At 54.1% G+C, this 9,487-nt stretch overlaps 27 non-coding genes across 27 annotated transcripts; 23 read left to right on the top strand and 4 right to left on the bottom strand.

The window, feature by feature from the left end:
• The first annotated feature begins 15 nt into the window (after positions 1–15).
• trnar-ucu (transfer RNA arginine (anticodon UCU)) lies at positions 16–107 on the top strand. The gene is given in 2 exon segments: positions 16–52; positions 72–107. It is a non-coding gene; the product is annotated as a tRNA-Arg (tRNA).
• Positions 108–250: 143 nt separating this feature from the next.
• Positions 251–324, top strand: trnan-guu (transfer RNA asparagine (anticodon GUU)). The gene has a single exon. It is a non-coding gene; the product is annotated as a tRNA-Asn (tRNA).
• Positions 325–720: 396 nt separating this feature from the next.
• On the top strand, positions 721–792 carry trnae-cuc (transfer RNA glutamic acid (anticodon CUC)). Its single transcript has one exon. It is a non-coding gene; the product is annotated as a tRNA-Glu (tRNA).
• Positions 793–967: 175 nt separating this feature from the next.
• On the top strand, positions 968–1,041 carry trnat-agu (transfer RNA threonine (anticodon AGU)). The gene has a single exon. It is a non-coding gene; the product is annotated as a tRNA-Thr (tRNA).
• A 213-nt stretch (positions 1,042–1,254) lies between these two features.
• trnak-uuu (transfer RNA lysine (anticodon UUU)) lies at positions 1,255–1,327 on the bottom strand. The gene has a single exon. It is a non-coding gene; the product is annotated as a tRNA-Lys (tRNA).
• A 395-nt stretch (positions 1,328–1,722) lies between these two features.
• trnar-ucu (transfer RNA arginine (anticodon UCU)) lies at positions 1,723–1,814 on the top strand. Its single transcript is given in 2 exon segments — positions 1,723–1,759; positions 1,779–1,814. It is a non-coding gene; the product is annotated as a tRNA-Arg (tRNA).
• Positions 1,815–1,957: 143 nt separating this feature from the next.
• On the top strand, positions 1,958–2,031 carry trnan-guu (transfer RNA asparagine (anticodon GUU)). Its single transcript has one exon. It is a non-coding gene; the product is annotated as a tRNA-Asn (tRNA).
• Positions 2,032–2,427: 396 nt separating this feature from the next.
• Positions 2,428–2,499, top strand: trnae-cuc (transfer RNA glutamic acid (anticodon CUC)). Its single transcript has one exon. It is a non-coding gene; the product is annotated as a tRNA-Glu (tRNA).
• A 175-nt stretch (positions 2,500–2,674) lies between these two features.
• On the top strand, positions 2,675–2,748 carry trnat-agu (transfer RNA threonine (anticodon AGU)). Its single transcript has one exon. It is a non-coding gene; the product is annotated as a tRNA-Thr (tRNA).
• A 225-nt stretch (positions 2,749–2,973) lies between these two features.
• Positions 2,974–3,046, bottom strand: trnak-uuu (transfer RNA lysine (anticodon UUU)). The gene has a single exon. It is a non-coding gene; the product is annotated as a tRNA-Lys (tRNA).
• Positions 3,047–3,441: 395 nt separating this feature from the next.
• Positions 3,442–3,533, top strand: trnar-ucu (transfer RNA arginine (anticodon UCU)). Its single transcript is given in 2 exon segments — positions 3,442–3,478; positions 3,498–3,533. It is a non-coding gene; the product is annotated as a tRNA-Arg (tRNA).
• A 143-nt stretch (positions 3,534–3,676) lies between these two features.
• Positions 3,677–3,750, top strand: trnan-guu (transfer RNA asparagine (anticodon GUU)). Its single transcript has one exon. It is a non-coding gene; the product is annotated as a tRNA-Asn (tRNA).
• A 396-nt stretch (positions 3,751–4,146) lies between these two features.
• trnae-cuc (transfer RNA glutamic acid (anticodon CUC)) lies at positions 4,147–4,218 on the top strand. Its single transcript has one exon. It is a non-coding gene; the product is annotated as a tRNA-Glu (tRNA).
• A 175-nt stretch (positions 4,219–4,393) lies between these two features.
• Positions 4,394–4,467, top strand: trnat-agu (transfer RNA threonine (anticodon AGU)). Its single transcript has one exon. It is a non-coding gene; the product is annotated as a tRNA-Thr (tRNA).
• A 691-nt stretch (positions 4,468–5,158) lies between these two features.
• Positions 5,159–5,250, top strand: trnar-ucu (transfer RNA arginine (anticodon UCU)). The gene is given in 2 exon segments: positions 5,159–5,195; positions 5,215–5,250. It is a non-coding gene; the product is annotated as a tRNA-Arg (tRNA).
• A 143-nt stretch (positions 5,251–5,393) lies between these two features.
• On the top strand, positions 5,394–5,467 carry trnan-guu (transfer RNA asparagine (anticodon GUU)). Its single transcript has one exon. It is a non-coding gene; the product is annotated as a tRNA-Asn (tRNA).
• A 396-nt stretch (positions 5,468–5,863) lies between these two features.
• Positions 5,864–5,935, top strand: trnae-cuc (transfer RNA glutamic acid (anticodon CUC)). Its single transcript has one exon. It is a non-coding gene; the product is annotated as a tRNA-Glu (tRNA).
• Positions 5,936–6,110: 175 nt separating this feature from the next.
• Positions 6,111–6,184, top strand: trnat-agu (transfer RNA threonine (anticodon AGU)). Its single transcript has one exon. It is a non-coding gene; the product is annotated as a tRNA-Thr (tRNA).
• A 225-nt stretch (positions 6,185–6,409) lies between these two features.
• trnak-uuu (transfer RNA lysine (anticodon UUU)) lies at positions 6,410–6,482 on the bottom strand. Its single transcript has one exon. It is a non-coding gene; the product is annotated as a tRNA-Lys (tRNA).
• Positions 6,483–6,877: 395 nt separating this feature from the next.
• trnar-ucu (transfer RNA arginine (anticodon UCU)) lies at positions 6,878–6,969 on the top strand. Its single transcript is given in 2 exon segments — positions 6,878–6,914; positions 6,934–6,969. It is a non-coding gene; the product is annotated as a tRNA-Arg (tRNA).
• Positions 6,970–7,112: 143 nt separating this feature from the next.
• trnan-guu (transfer RNA asparagine (anticodon GUU)) lies at positions 7,113–7,186 on the top strand. Its single transcript has one exon. It is a non-coding gene; the product is annotated as a tRNA-Asn (tRNA).
• Positions 7,187–7,582: 396 nt separating this feature from the next.
• Positions 7,583–7,654, top strand: trnae-cuc (transfer RNA glutamic acid (anticodon CUC)). The gene has a single exon. It is a non-coding gene; the product is annotated as a tRNA-Glu (tRNA).
• A 175-nt stretch (positions 7,655–7,829) lies between these two features.
• trnat-agu (transfer RNA threonine (anticodon AGU)) lies at positions 7,830–7,903 on the top strand. The gene has a single exon. It is a non-coding gene; the product is annotated as a tRNA-Thr (tRNA).
• A 216-nt stretch (positions 7,904–8,119) lies between these two features.
• On the bottom strand, positions 8,120–8,192 carry trnak-uuu (transfer RNA lysine (anticodon UUU)). Its single transcript has one exon. It is a non-coding gene; the product is annotated as a tRNA-Lys (tRNA).
• A 395-nt stretch (positions 8,193–8,587) lies between these two features.
• trnar-ucu (transfer RNA arginine (anticodon UCU)) lies at positions 8,588–8,679 on the top strand. The gene is given in 2 exon segments: positions 8,588–8,624; positions 8,644–8,679. It is a non-coding gene; the product is annotated as a tRNA-Arg (tRNA).
• A 143-nt stretch (positions 8,680–8,822) lies between these two features.
• trnan-guu (transfer RNA asparagine (anticodon GUU)) lies at positions 8,823–8,896 on the top strand. Its single transcript has one exon. It is a non-coding gene; the product is annotated as a tRNA-Asn (tRNA).
• A 396-nt stretch (positions 8,897–9,292) lies between these two features.
• Positions 9,293–9,364, top strand: trnae-cuc (transfer RNA glutamic acid (anticodon CUC)). Its single transcript has one exon. It is a non-coding gene; the product is annotated as a tRNA-Glu (tRNA).
• Positions 9,365–9,487: the final 123 nt, after the last annotated feature.

Genomic DNA, 9,487 nt, shown 5'->3' with positions numbered 1-9,487 from the left:
GGGTAAATAGTCGGGGGCTCTGTGGCGCAATGGATAGCGCATTGGACTTCTAGGCAGGGGGAGGAAAAGGCATTCAAAGGTTGTGGGTTCGAGTCCCACCAGAGTCGTTCTCTTTTTTCACCAAAATCCCCGTCGACGGCTCACGGGAAGAGTTATTTGTACGGCCGCTCCTCCTCTTCTTCGTGGGAGTTTTGGCACTCGTCTCCCAGCGTTTTCTTCCATTTTCCGGTCCTATTTCTGTAAAGACAGGGTCTCTGTGGCGCAACTGGCTAGCGCGTTTGGCTGTTAACCGAAAGGATGGTGGTTCGAGCCCACCCAGGGACGAATGTGTTCTTGTTTGCCCCTGTTGTGTGTCTTGCCAGTGTGACAATGAGCTGTACCGCCGTCGGAGCTGGAAAATCTCGCAGAAATAAAGTCCTCCGCTCCACCAACTGAGCTGTCAAAGGGTGAGCGAGCGAGTGGGAGGCTTTATTTGCGAGGAAGGCATGCGATGCCCCATTCTCACTCCCGTTCAGATACAAAAGAAGAAAGCCTTTGCTGACGCACCACTCATTTAAGTCTCTACCTGGTGGTCTAGTGGCTGGGATTCGGCGCTCTCGCCGCAGGCGGCCCGGTTTCGATTCCCGGTCAGGGAACTTTAAGGTCCAGTGGAAACCTTTGACTAGCTGCGTCCTGCAACGTGGTCCTCATCTTTGACGGCGAGCAGAGGAAGCCAAGCTCTTCCTGGTGGTCTAGTGGCTAGGATTCGGCGCTCTCACCGCCGCGGCCTGGGTTCGATTCCCGGTCAGGGAATCTGTTTTTAGACCGCCATCAGAGTCCAAGAAGCTGGAAAATCTCTTCATTCTGGTGCCTTGAGAGCCTTTGCTGCATGTTGGGCATACCTTTCTAAGGTGGCTTTCGACCCCACCTTAAAGCACCTACTCGAAGAGAAAACAGAAGCCTGAGCCCGTCTGGTCCGATGAAGCAAGGCGCCGTGGCTTAGTTGGTCAAAGCGCCTGTCTAGTAAACAGGAGATCCTGAGTTCAAATCTCATCGGTGCCAGCTCAATTTTGCATCCTTTGTCTCAAAGTCAGGCGTGCAACGGAGACAAAGGTTGCGCGCCACAAGTCACGCTCTGTGGTTTGAACACACAGCTCACACAGGGCCTAGAACGCTGGACCCTTGCTCCTTCCATTGTTTCCTCAAAGTCAGGTACATAAGAGAGCACAATTTGGCCCGCTTCATCCCACCCTGCCACGCAGTTTGAACAGGCTTCGCCCGAACAGGGACTTGAACCCTTGAACCTCAGATTAAAAGCCTGATGCTCTGCCGACTGAGCTATCCGGGCTCTGGAGTGGCAGGAAACACTGAGCTTTTCGTGGAACATCTGCATGTACATCTCCTTCGCCACACAAACCCCGAGGGCTCGTATGGCGAATCCCTCGCAAGCATGCCGGTGCACCTTCGACACAAAGAGCCTCTTTAAACGGTACTCTCAGCGCACTTTGCGGCACAACGGTTGCACATCAGACGCCAGGTCAGAACGTTGCCTCTTGAGCTCACAACTAGGCCTCGTGGCACAACGGTAGCGCGTCTGACTTGGTAGCGTCTTTTACTTACCTGGCAAAATCAAGCTCTGATTGCTTCCTCAGAGTGAGGCATGCCACCAACGCACCTCGCCCAAACAGGGACCTGATGCTGCCAGGGTTGAAAATGTAGACGTCAAGCAGGTAAATCGTCGGTGGCTCTGTGGCGCAATGGATAGCGCATTGGACTTCTAGGCAGGTGGAGGAAAAGCCATTCAAAGGTTGTGGGTTCGAGTCCCACCAGAGTCGTTCTCTTTTTTCCCCAAACTCCCTGTCGACGGCTCACGGGAAGAGTTATTTGTACGGCCGCTCCTCCTCTTCTTCGTGGGAGTTTTGGCACTCGTCTCCCAGCGTTTCCTTCCATTTTCCGGTCCTATTTCTGTAAAGACAGGGTCTCTGTGGCGCAATTGGCTAGCGCGTTCGGCTGTTAACCGAAAGGATGGTGGTTCGAGCCCACCCAGGGACGAATGTGTTCTTGTTTGCCCCTGTTGTGGGTATTGCCAGTGTGACAATGAGCTGTACCACCGTCGGAGCTGGAAAATCTTGCAGAAATAAAGTCCTCCGCTCCACCAACTGAGCTGTCAAAGGGTGAGCGAGCGAGTGGGAGGCTTTATTTGCGAGGAAGGCATGCGATGCCCCATTCTCACTCCCGTTCAGATACAAAAGAAGAAAGCCTTTGCTGACGCACCACTCATTTAAGTCTCTACCTGGTGGTCTAGTGGCTGGGATTCGGCGCTCTCGCCGCAGGCGGCCCGGTTTCGATTCCCGGTCAGGGAACTTTAAGGTCCAGTGGAAACCTTTGACTAGCTGCGTCCTGCAACGTGGTCCTCATCTTTGACGGCGAGCAGAGGAAGCCAAGCTCTCCCTGGTGGTCTAGTGGCTAGGATTCGGCGCTCTCACCGCCGCGGCCCGGGTTCGATTCCCGGTCAGGGAATCTGTTTTTAGACCGCCATCAGAGTCCAAGAAGCTGGAAAATCTCTTCATTCTGGTGCCTTGAGAGCCTTTGCTGCATGTTGGGCATACCTTTCTAAGGTGGCTTTCGACCCCACCTTAAAGCACCTACTCGAAGAGAAAACAGAAGCCTGAGCCCGTCTGGTCCGATGAAGCAAGGTGCCGTGGCTTAGTTGGTCAAAGCGCCTGTCTAGTAAACAGGAGATCCTGAGTTCAAATCTCAGCGGTGCCTCTTTAGGCGCCAGCTCAATTTTGCATCCTTTGTCTCAAAGTCAGGCGTGCAACGGAGACAAAGGTTGCGCGCCACAAGTCACGCTCTGTGGTTTGAACACACAGCTCACACAGGGCCTAGAACGCTGGACCCTTGCTCCTTCCATTGTTTCCTCAAAGTCAGGTACATAAGAGAGCCCAATTAGGCCCGCTTCATCCCACGCTGCCACACTGTTTGAACATGCTTCGCCCGAACAGGGACTTGAACCCTTGACCCTCAGATTAAAAGCCTGATGCTCTGCCGACTGAGCTATCCGGGCTCTGGAGTGGCAGGAAACACTGGGCTTTTCGTGGAACATCTGCATGTACATCTCCTTCGCCACACAAACCCCGAGGGCTCGTATGGCGAATCCCTCGCAAGCATGCCGGTGCACCTTCGACACAAAGAGCCTCTTTAAACGGTACTCTCAGCGCACTTTGCGGCACAACGGTTGCACATCAGACGCCAGGTCAGAACGTTGCCTCTTGAGCTCACAACTAGGCCTTGTGGCACAACGGTGGCGCGTCTGACTTGGTAGCGTCTTTTACTTACCTGGCAAAATCAAGCTCTGATTGCTTCCTCAGAGTGAGGCATGCCACCATTGCACCTCGCCCAAACAGGGACCTGATGCTGCCAGGGTTGAAAAGGTAGACGTCAAGCGGATAGATCGTCGGTGGCTCTGTGGCGCAATGGATAGCGCATTGGACTTCTAGGCAGGTGGAGGAAAAGCCATTCAAAGGTTGTGGGTTCGAGTCCCACCAGAGTCGTTCTATTTTTTCCCCAAACTCCCTGTCGACGGCTCACGGGAAGAGTTATTTGTACGGCCGCTCCTCCTCTTCTTCGTGGGAGTTTTGGCACTCGTCTCCCAGCGTTTCCTTCCATTTTCCGGTCCTATTTCTGTAAAGACAGGGTCTCTGTGGCGCAATTGGCTAGCGCGTTCGGCTGTTAACCGAAAGGATGGTGGTTCGAGCCCACCCAGGGACGAATGTGTTCTTGTTTGCCCCTGTTGTGGGTCTTGCCAGTGTGACAATGAGCTGTACCGCCGTCGGAGCTGGAAAATCTCGCAGAAATAAAGTTCTCCGCTCCACCAACTGAGCTGTCAAAGGGTGAGCGAGCGAGTGGGAGGCTTTATTTGAGAGGAAGGCATGCGATGCCCCATTCTCACTCCCGTTCAGATACAAAAGAAGAAAGCCTTTGCTGACGCACCACTCATTTAAGTCTCTACCTGGTGGTCTAGTGGCTGGGATTCGGCGCTCTCGCCGCAGGCGGCCCGGTTTCGATTCCCGGTCAGGGAACTTTAAGGTCCAGTGGAAACCTTTGACTAGCTGCGTCCTGCAACGTGGTCCTCATCTTTGACGGCGAGCAGAGGAAGCCAAGCTCTCCCTGGTGGTCTAGTGGCTAGGATTCGGCGCTCTCACCGCCGCGGCCCGGGTTCGATTCCCGGTCAGGGAATCTGTTTTTAGACCACCATCAGAGTCCAAGAAGCTGGAAAATCTCTTCATTCTGGTGCCTTGAGAGCCTTTGCTGCATGTTGGGCATACCTTTCTAAGGTGGCTTTCGACCCCACCTTAAAGCACCTACTCGAAGAGAAAACAGAAGCCTGAGCCCGTCTGGTCCGATGAAGCAAGGTGCCGTGGCTTAGTTGGTCAAAGCGCCTGTCTAGTAAACAGGAGATCCTGAGTTCAAATCTCAGCGGTGCCTCTTTAGGCGCCAGCTCAATTTTGCATCCTTTGTCTCAAAGTCAGGCGTGCAACGGAGACAAAGGTTGCGCGCCACAAGTCACGCTCTGTGGTTTCAACACACAGCTCACACAGGGCCTAGAACGCTGGACCCTTGCTCCTTCCATTGTTTCCTCAAAGTCAGGTACATAAGAGAGCCCAATTAGGCCCGCTTCATCCCACGCTGCCACGTGGTTTGAACAGGCTTCGCCCGAACAGGGACTTACCCTTGACCCTCAGATTAAAAGCCTGATGCTCTGCCGACTGAGCTATCCGGGCTCTGGAGTGGCAGGAAACACTGAGCTTTTCGTGGAACATCTGCATGTACATCTCCTTCGCCACACAAACCCAGAGGGCTCGTATGGCGAATCCCTCGCAAGCATGCCGGTGCACCTTCGACACAAAGAGCCTCTTTAAACGGTACTCTCAGCGCACTTTGCGGCACAACGGTTGCACATCAGACGCCAGGTCAGAACGTTGCCTCTTGAGCTCACAACTAGGCCTTGTGGCACAACGGTGGCGCGTCTGACTTGGTAGCGTCTTTTACTTACCTGGCAAAATCAAGCTCTGATTGCTTCCTCAGAGTGAGGCATGCCACCAACGCACCTCGCCCAAACAGGGACCTGATGCTGCCAGGGTTGAAAAGGTAGACGTCAAGCGGATAAATCGTCGGTGGCTCTGTGGCGCAATGGATAGCGCATTGGACTTCTAGGCAGGGGGAGGAAAAGCCATTCAAAGGTTGTGGGTTCGAGTCCCACCAGAGTCGTTCTCTTTTTTCCCCAAACTCCCTGTCGACGGCTCACGGGAAGAGTTATTTGTACGGCCGCTCCTCCTCTTCCTCGTGGGAGTTTTGGCACTCGTCTCCCAGCGTTTCCTTCCATTTTCCGGTCCTATTTCTGTAAAGACAGGGTCTCTGTGGCGCAATTGGCTAGCGCGTTCGGCTGTTAACCGAAAGGATGGTGGTTCGAGCCCACCCAGGGACGAATGTGTTCTTGTTTGCCCCTGTTGTGGGTCTTGCCAGTGTGACAATGAGCTGTACCGCCGTCGGAGCTGGAAAATCTCGCAGAAATAAAGTCCTCCGCTCCACCAACTGAGCTGTCAAAGGGTGAGCGAGCGAGTGGGAGGCTTTATTTGCGAGGAAGGCATGCGATGCCCCATTCTCACTCCCGTTCAGATACAAAAGAAGAAAGCCTTTGCTGACGCACCACTCATTTAAGTCCCTACCTGGTGGTCTAGTGGCTGGGATTCGGCGCTCTCGCCGCAGGCGGCCCGGTTTCGATTCCCGGTCAGGGAACTTTAAGGTCCAGTGGAAACCTTTGACTAGCTGCGTCCTGCAACGTGGTCCTCATCTTTGACGGCGAGCAGAGGAAGCCAAGCTCTCCCTGGTGGTCTAGTGGCTAGGATTCGGCGCTCTCACCGCCGCGGCCCGGGTTCGATTCCCGGTCAGGGAATCTGTTTTTAGACCGCCATCAGAGTCCAAGAAGCTGGAAAATCTCTTCATTCTGGTGCCTTGAGAGCCTTTGCTGCATGTTGGGCATACCTTTCTAAGGTGGCTTTCGACCCCACCTTAAAGCACCTACTCGAAGAGAAAACAGAAGCCTGAGCCCGTCTGGTCCGATGAAGCAAGGTGCCGTGGCTTAGTTGGTCAAAGCGCCTGTCTAGTAAACAGGAGATCCTGAGTTCAAATCTCAGCGGTGCCTCTTTAGGCGCCAGCTCAATTTTGCATCCTTTGTCTCAAAGTCAGGCGTGCAACGGAGACAAAGGTTGCGCGCCACAAGTCACGCTCTGTGGTTTGAACACACAGCTCACACAGGGCCTAGAACGCTGGACCCTTGCTCCTTCCATTGTTTCCTCAAAGTCAGGTACATAAGAGAGCCCAATTAGGCCCCCTTCATCCCACGCTGCCACGCGGTTTGAACAGGCTTCGCCCGAACAGGGACTTGAACCCTTGACCCTCAGATTAAAAGCCTGATGCTCTGCCGACTGAGCTATCCGGGCTCTGGAGTGGCAGGAAACACTGAGCTTTTCGTGGAACATCTGCATGTACATCTCCTTCGCCACACAAACCCCGAGGGCTCGTATGGCGAATCCCTCGCAAGCATGCCGGTGCACCTTCGACACAAAGAGCCTCTTTAAACGGTACTCTCAGCGCACTTTGCGGCACAACGGTTGCACATCAGACGCCAGGTCAGAACGTTGCCTCTTGAGCTCACAACTAGGCCTTGTGGCACAACGGTGGCGCGTCTGACTTGGTAGCGTCTTTTACTTACCTGGCAAAATCAAGCTCTGATTGCTTCCTCAGAGTGAGGCATGCCACCAACGCACCTCGCCCAAACAGGGACCTGATGCTGCCAGGGTTGAAAAGGTAGACGTCAAGCGGATAAATCGTCGGTGGCTCTGTGGCGCAATGGATAGCGCATTGGACTTCTAGGCAGGTGGAGGAAAAGCCATTCAAAGGTTGTGGGTTCGAGTCCCACCAGAGTCGTTCTCTTTTTTCCCCAAACTCCCTGTCGACGGCTCACGGGAAGAGTTATTTGTACGGCCGCTCCTCCTCTTCTTCGTGGGAGTTTTGGCACTCGTCTCCCAGCGTTTCCTTCCATTTTCCGGTACTATTTCTGTAAAGACAGGGTCTCTGTGGCGCAATTGGCTAGCGCGTTCGGCTGTTAACCGAAAGGATGGTGGTTCGAGCCCACCCAGGGACGAATGTGTTCTTGTTTGCCCCTGTTGTGGGTCTTGCCAGTGTGACAATGAGCTGTACCGCCGTCGGAGCTGGAAAATCTCGCAGAAATAAAGTCCTCCGCTCCACCAACTGAGCTGTCAAAGGGTGAGCGAGCGAGTGGGAGGCTTTATTTGCGAGGAAGGCATGCGATGCCCCATTCTCACTCCCGTTCAGATACAAAAGAAGAAAGCCTTTGCTGACGCACCACTCATTTAAGTCTCTACCTGGTGGTCTAGTGGCTGGGATTCGGCGCTCTCGCCGCAGGCGGCCCGGTTTCGATTCCCGGTCAGGGAACTTTAAGGTCCAGTGGAAACCTTTGACTAGCTGCGTCCTGCAACGTGGTCCTCATCTTTGACGGCGAGCAGAGGAAGCCAAGCTCTCCCTGGTGGTCTAGTGGCTAGGATTCGGCGCTCTCACCGCTGCGGCCCGGGTTCGATTCCCGGTCAGGGAATCTGTTTTTAGACCGCCATCAGAGTCCAAGAAGCTGGAAAATCTCTTCATTCTGGTGCCTTGAGAGCCTTTGCTGCATGTTGGGCATACCTTTCTAAGGTGGCTTTGGACCCCACCTTAAAGCACCTACTCGAAGAGAAAACAGAAGCTTGAGCCCGTCTGGTCTGATGAAGCAAGGCGCCGTGGCTTAGTTGGTCAAAGCGCCTGTCTAGTAAACAGGAGATCCTGAGTTCAAATCTCAGCGGTGCCTTTTTAGGCGCCAGCTCAATTTTGCATCCTTTGTCTCAAAGTCAGGCGTGCAACGGAGACAAAGGTTGCGCGCCACAAGTCACGCTCTGTGGTTTGAACACACAGCTCACAGAACGCTGGACCCTTGCTCCTTCCATTGTTTCCTCAAAGTCAGGTACATAAGAGAGCCCAATTAGGCCCGCTTCATCCCACGCTGCCACGCGGTTTGAACAGGCTTCGCCCGAACAGGGACTTGAACCCTTGACCCTCAGATTAAAAGCCTGATGCTCTGCCGACTGAGCTATCCGGGCTCTGGAGTGGCAGGAAACACTGAGCTTTTCGTGGAACATCTGCATGTACATCTCCTTCGCCACACAAACCCCGAGGGCTCGTATGGCGAATCCCTCGCAAGCATGCCGGTGCACCTTCGACACAAAGAGCCTCTTTAAACGGTACTCTCAGCACACTTTGCGGCACAACGGTTGCACATCAGACGCCAGGTCAGAACGTTGCCTCTTGAGCTCACAACTAGGCCTCGTGGCACAACGGTAGCGCGTCTGACTTGGTAGCGTCTTTTACTTACCTGGCAAAATCAATCTCTAATTGCTTCCTCAGAGTGAGGCATGCCACCAACGCACCTCGCCCAAACAGGGACCTGATGCTGCCAGGGTTGAAAAGGTAGACGTCAAGCAGGTAAATCGTCGGGGGCTCTGTGGCGCAATGGATAGGGCATTGGACTTCTAGGCAGGGGGAGGAAAAGGCATTCAAAGGTTGTGGGTTCGAGTCCCACCAGAGTCGTTCTCTTTTTTCCCCAAACTCCCCGTCGACGGCTCACGGGAAGAGTTATTTGTACGGCCGCTCCTCCTCTTCTTCGTGGGAGTTTTGGCACTCGTCTCCCAGTGTTTCCTTCCATTTTCCGGTCCTATTTCTGTAAAGACAGGGTCTCTGTGGCGCAATTGGCTAGCGCGTTCGGCTGTTAACCGAAAGGATGGTGGTTCGAGCCCACCCAGGGACGAATGTGTTCTTGTTTGCCCCTGTTGTGGGTCTTGCCAGTGTGACAATGAGCTGTACCGCCGTCGGAGCTGGAAAATCTCGCAGAAATAAAGTCCTCCGCTCCACCAACTGAGCTGTCAAAGGGTGAGCGAGCGAGTGGGAGGCTTTATTTGCGAGGAAGGCATGCGATGCCACATTCCCACTCCCGTTCAGATACAAAAGAAGAAAGCCTTTGCTGACGCACCACTCATTTAAGTCTCTACCTGGTGGTCTAGTGGCTGGGATTCGGCGCTCTCGCCGCAGGCGGCCCGGTTTCGATTCCCGGTCAGGGAACTTTAAGGTCCAGTGGAAACCTTTGACTAGCTGCGTCCTGCAACGTGGTCCTCATCTTTGACGGCGAGCAGAGGAAGCCAAGCTCTCCCTGGTGGTCTAGTGGCTAGGATTCGGCGCTCTCACCGCCGCGGCCCGGGTTCGATTCCCGGTCAGGGAATCTGTTTTTAGACCGCCATCAGAGTCCAAGAAGCTGGAAAATCTCTTCATTCTGGTGCCTTGAGAGCCTTTGCTGCATGTTGGGCATACCTTTCTAAGGTGGCTTTCGACCCCACCTTAAAGC

This window comes from Osmerus eperlanus, chromosome 9 (assembly GCF_963692335.1).
Source record: "Osmerus eperlanus chromosome 9, fOsmEpe2.1, whole genome shotgun sequence".
Lineage (NCBI taxonomy): Eukaryota > Metazoa > Chordata > Actinopteri > Osmeriformes > Osmeridae > Osmerus > Osmerus eperlanus.
This window is presented reverse-complemented; position numbering and strand designations above follow the sequence as displayed.